This window comes from Limulus polyphemus, unplaced genomic scaffold (genome assembly GCF_000517525.1).
Source record: "Limulus polyphemus unplaced genomic scaffold, Limulus_polyphemus-2.1.2 Scaffold329, whole genome shotgun sequence".
Classification (NCBI taxonomy): Eukaryota; Metazoa; Arthropoda; class Merostomata; order Xiphosura; family Limulidae; genus Limulus; species Limulus polyphemus.
The window spans coordinates 617,182-622,519 of NW_013665939.1; the positions used below are offsets into that span (position 1 = coordinate 617,182).

General features: G+C 30.3%; 2 long non-coding RNA genes across 5 annotated transcripts in view; one reads left to right on the top strand and one right to left on the bottom strand.

Moving 5' to 3' along the window:
- Nucleotides 1–4,737, bottom strand: part of LOC111085318 — an 8,847-nt gene extending 4,110 nt beyond the window's left edge. For 3 of the 4 annotated variants that reach the window (XR_002610164.1, XR_002610163.1, XR_002610161.1), the window contains exons 1-2: nt 4,066–4,737; nt 2,643–2,710 (exon numbers count right to left, since the gene is read on the bottom strand). This is a non-coding gene — a long non-coding RNA (uncharacterized LOC111085318). Of the gene's footprint in view, nt 1–1,875; nt 1,916–2,642; nt 2,711–4,065 lie in introns of all 4 variants that reach the window. The other variant, XR_002610162.1, reaches the window with a different exon arrangement.
- LOC111085319 overlaps nt 690–5,338 on the top strand; it is a 15,892-nt gene continuing 11,243 nt past the window's right edge. Inside the window, exon 1 of the long non-coding RNA XR_002610165.1 lies at nt 690–791. This is a non-coding gene — a long non-coding RNA (uncharacterized LOC111085319). The remainder of the gene's footprint in view (nt 792–5,338) is intronic.

Below are 5,338 nucleotides of genomic sequence, written 5' to 3' on the forward strand. Positions count from 1 at the left end.
ATGGGTTTTAATTATATTAAATGCAAGATAATGCATGTGGGTTATCATAATTTGTATTATAAGTATAATTTCAATGGGAAAACCTTAACAGTGTCATGAAAGAAAGGAATCTTGGTGTAATAGTCGATCAGTCTCTAAAGTCATCCAAGCAATGTACTGTTGCTAGTGGTAGGGCAAATAAGATTTTAGGTTGTATCTACAGAAATATTGAATACAAGTCTAAAGGGGTATAATTTCATTGTATATGTTGCTGGTTAGGCTGGTTTGGAATATTGTATTCAGTCATGGGCTCCTTACTTTAGGAAAGACATTGAATTGTTGATAGGATTCAGAGAAGGGTTACTAGAATGGTATCTGGGATGCAGGGATTGTCATATGAGGAGAGGTTAAAATCTCTCAAATTGTTTTTCTCTTGAAAAAAAGAAGAGTTCGGGGGGGGGGTCTGATTGAGGTGTTTAAGATTGTTATGGGAATTGACAGTGTTGATGCATCATCTGTGTTCACACTTAACAGTGACAATAGTAGGACTAGGGGACACAAGTATAAATTTTGGCAGGGTAGAAGTCATCTTCAGCTAAGACAGTTTTATTTTTCTAACATGGTGGTTGGCCTTTGAAATGAGTTGTGGAGGTAGTAAATTTTAGTTTAAAAGAAAGCTTGATAAGTATATGATTGATAAGGGCTGGCTTTAATATTTTTTTTACTATATTTATTAATAGTTTTAGTTTAGTTTAGAGGATGGCGCAGTCAAGATGGACCAATAGGACCCATATTATCCCAAAATGATACATGTGTTTTCTGGATTACAATAAAATATACATAAATGCTTTTTCTGATTTCTCTTAATGTTACCAACTTTCTTACTGAATGTGACAATGTATTCAAGTTTACACCAGACAATATTATTATTAATTCATCTACTTAGTTTAAGCTAACATTTATTTACTACTTTTAGCTGCTTCCTTTGCATGATGATCTCTCTAAACCATCTATGTGAGGAATGATAGATTTTGCCAAACATTATGTCCAATGTCCTTAAGTAATCATTATCTTTTCCTCACCATGTGAGATGAAAGCCTGATAACTTATATCTTACTGGCGTTAACTAATGGTAATATTTTACATCCATAACAAGATTTTTGATGTATATTTTAATGTAGTGTGTGGTTGTGCTTCATTGTGTTTTAGAAATCATGATACATAGTGCTAAAGTAATTCTCAATGAATACAGGAGATTTTAGGTTCACGATACATTAACACATCAGGTTAACCTAAAATCAACAGTTTAACACTTACTCAGAAAAAAAAGTAAGGATGGCACAATGTGCACCTACAAATTTGTAGTTATGACTTTACTGTTGCTTTTAAGAATAAAATAAATTTATTTGTGTAATAAATAAGTGTTGTTTCAGATTAAATAGACATACCTTTTAAATAATCATTATGATCAAATTCTTAAAGAAAAATAATATTTACTCAAAGGGTAAAAATTGAAGTTAAAACACTTAATAATCTCACAAAAATAACTTATGCAAAATTATTCTTTATGGGTATAAGTTCAAGGCTAAAATATATATTGTTCACTACAAACATTATAGGATGCAAATAAATATCTTGTTTCTAAAGCATTTATTAAGCTAACGTGTGCATTTCAGCTAATGTAAAAAAAGATATATTATTCTTCAATTTACAGTGAGAAAAATTATTTTAAAAGACTTGATATAACTTTTAATTTTGCCCACTTGACAAATACCACTTTTCACAAACATGTCTTGTTAACATCATAGCAACAGATATTAATAGTCCTGGGTTAACATAATGGATTTCATTCATACAGTGATTATTTTGGTGTAGGAAGAAAAACTTATACCTTACCATTCGACCCCCTTGGAACTTTAAGTCTTCCTCTTTAAAACTGAAACATTTATACTCAATTTTTAAACACTTATATAAGTTTATCTACAAAAATTAAAGGACAATAAAAATCTCTTCTAGTTGAAAAGGCTTAATCCTTTTTTTTTAATATGCAATATATGATATTTAAACATAACTGAAAGGCTAATAGTTGAAGAGCTTATTTTAAGTTATCTAAGCGAACGTTCATTCTTAAATGTTGTTCAAAGGCCTACCAACCAAAATTAACATTCCTTTCCTTTTTTGTCTTTTTTTTCATGACAGACCAATATATATGTATAGCCTTTCTGACTACCATCTGTTCTGGCAATTCACATTTCCATGCTACATTTTCAATGTTTCTGTTAATTTGTTGAAAAAAAATCATAATCAACAATACATCACACCATTTTCCCAACTATGTAACACAGACAAATAACAACAATTCATTGGTGTTAATCTAGACAGGATATTGATTACATCAAATGAGAGATCAGCTTAACTGGAGACAACAAGAGCACGTCTGAAGCAACTGAAAGTATTTCAGAATATAAAGTCAGATTCACAATACAACCTAAAAACTTTCTGTATGCACATTTTACATATTGGATTCTTCCTAAAGGAAGAGCAATTTCCTCTGAAAGAATTGGAGAAACAATATCACTGTTTTGTGAATTACCTCTACATACTCTGTTCAAGGGCAAGAATAAGAAAATGGGAAACATAACTGCTAATACTTCAATACTCACAACAGAGAACAAAATTTGTTGGTATTTGTTCTTCATTAATCCTAGAACATGATTTTCTCATTTCCACACTGAAAACTTATCAATTATTTGCACAGTCATAAGTAATTTTCTAGAAAGATGCAAGGTAGTTATTAAATCACGATAAAAAAACAGGGAGGTTTTATAAATTTGTACATTTTTTTGTATTACAAGTATAAGGTAAAAAAGTATTTTTTCTCTGAAAAACACTTTCTCATCTACATTAATGATTACTGATATGAAAATAATTAAAGTTTGCAGATGACATTAAGTTCTTGGTATTTCTAGCTCTACTGAGGATGTTGAGATACTGAAGAATGATCTTGATCAATTAGTGAGTTAGACAAATATATTGTAAATAACCTTTAACTATACTAAGTGCAAGATAAATTTGGTTTATCACAACTTGGATCACACACATTTAATATAGATGAGAACACAACAGTATGACTAAAAAATATAATATTGGCATAATGGTGGGTAAGTCACGATATGCATATCATGCCTTCAAAGCAGTTCTCTGTTACTGATAACAAAATTAACAGAATTTTAGGGTATATTTATAGACATGCTGATTACAAATAAAAAAAATTATTATCTTTTTACACAAATCACGAGTTAGTTATTGCTTAGTATACCATATACAATTCTGTTTTATCAGCAATAGTTCACAGGAGAGCTACTGGGATGATTCTGGAAATGGATCACTTTATGGGATTAAATCTTATTTTTCTCTTGATAAAATAAGAGTAAGTGATGAAGTTTAAAATATCATCTGGGAGATCATAAGGATAAAGGTCCGATATATTTATGCTATATTCTGAAAACAAGAGGACACAAGTTTAAGATATGAAAAAGACAGGCTAGATTCCAATTAAGTTCTATTTTCCTAATAGGATGACAGGGTTATAGAAACCAGTTGCCATCAGCAGGAGTCCAACACTTTCCAAGAACTTAAAAAGGGAATTGCTTATTCACTGAAAAACAAATGTAAGTTTGAGTTTACTTTTTCAAAAAAGTAGGTGTACAGCTACAGCCTTGAAGAACCAGATGGTCCCTTGTTGATGAAATGTTAATTTCCATAATGATTCTAAAATGCTAAATCAAATTAACTAGTTCATCAATAATTTACAATGCATAAGCAATCTTTATAAAAATTCACAAATTATCATCCTTCATATTTTCAAACAAAAACATCAATTGTAACTTCTATAAGTAACACGAGTTATAAAACATTGAACTGCATTTCACAAATGTGAAATTCTCTTAATATCCTAACAATAATATATGTGGTTTTCTCATCACTCAAAAAATTCACCCTTAATATTAGGATATTCATCTTTTATCATAAAATCCTTAGTCACATTTTTATTGTAAAACATTGTATGCAGATACAAATACCCACCTATTGGTGGCTTACTGTTTTGTTTTTGCCTAGTCAATGTTATCTATGCAAGACCATAAGGCTCCTTCTTTTCAGAAAGATTACAAAGTATTAAAATTTGAACTTGGAGTAAAAAATAATACTTTCGTTTTCAATTTCAGTCACAGACTATTTAAAATTACGTTTTTTTTTCATGCACATTAAAAACAGTGATTTTTACACTTATATACCCATGAAACATAAAAAGTTGTCTAGTAATAGTACTAGTATTAGTACAATGATTTGGATTCAATTATACCAAATGAGATTAACTTCCATTTTAACATTTGGATATATAATAAATGTTAGCCTTATAGTTATACGGGTATAGTTATTGTTACGGCCTAAGCTGAAGAAATGCTAAAAAAATTTTAAATATGCTATTTCAACGTTACTATTAGTTTCGTATTTGAAAATCTACAGACTACAAAACTTTTATTTAGAAAAAGCCAAACTGGACTGCCAATTAATTACAAAAGTTTTATTTTCTAAAGGAGAATCGTTCAAACTTTCTAAATATGACCAAAACTATCCAGTACGCGCTGTAACTCCTACTTCCCTGTTCCCGTTTCATAGCAATTGCTGTTATAGCATCACAAAATGACAAATCACAAGCATATAAATATCCCATGACAGACTAGATTACGACTTCGGCGTTCTATCACTATTGGCCGCTATGTGTTGTTCTGGCGCCATCTTGCAGCGGTCATTGTTCTTAGTTGCGACCCAGTTACTTTATTTGTTTGTCGTTAAGCGCAATGCCAACACAATAAGCAATTTCTGTGTTCCTACCAAAAGTATCGAAACCTGGTTTTTAGCGTTAAAGCCTTTCAGACATAATTCAACGTAAAGTCAATAAACTACTTTATCAAACGATAATATAAAATAAATTTACACGTATAATTGAAAACTTTTTTTTTCTAGCCTAATTCCATTGTAACACGGTATTTAGTGCCTGACAGAAGATGTCTGCTCGAATTCGAAATGTCACGTAAAATTTACTGAAAAGTTTTCATTTAGACGCGTAAATTTATTATGTGGTATCATCTATCCAAGTTTTTCTTCTCACATCTTGCGGAATAACACTCATCCAAAAACGACTTTATTTCCTCTTTTAACGCTTCTACGAACTTGAAGTTAAACACTTATACAGTATCTTAACGTACTGTAGGCCTAAGGCATAAATATAAAATAAATCAACTTAAAATCATAAATAATATTGAACGTTAAACTGGTACACAATTCAAAACATTTT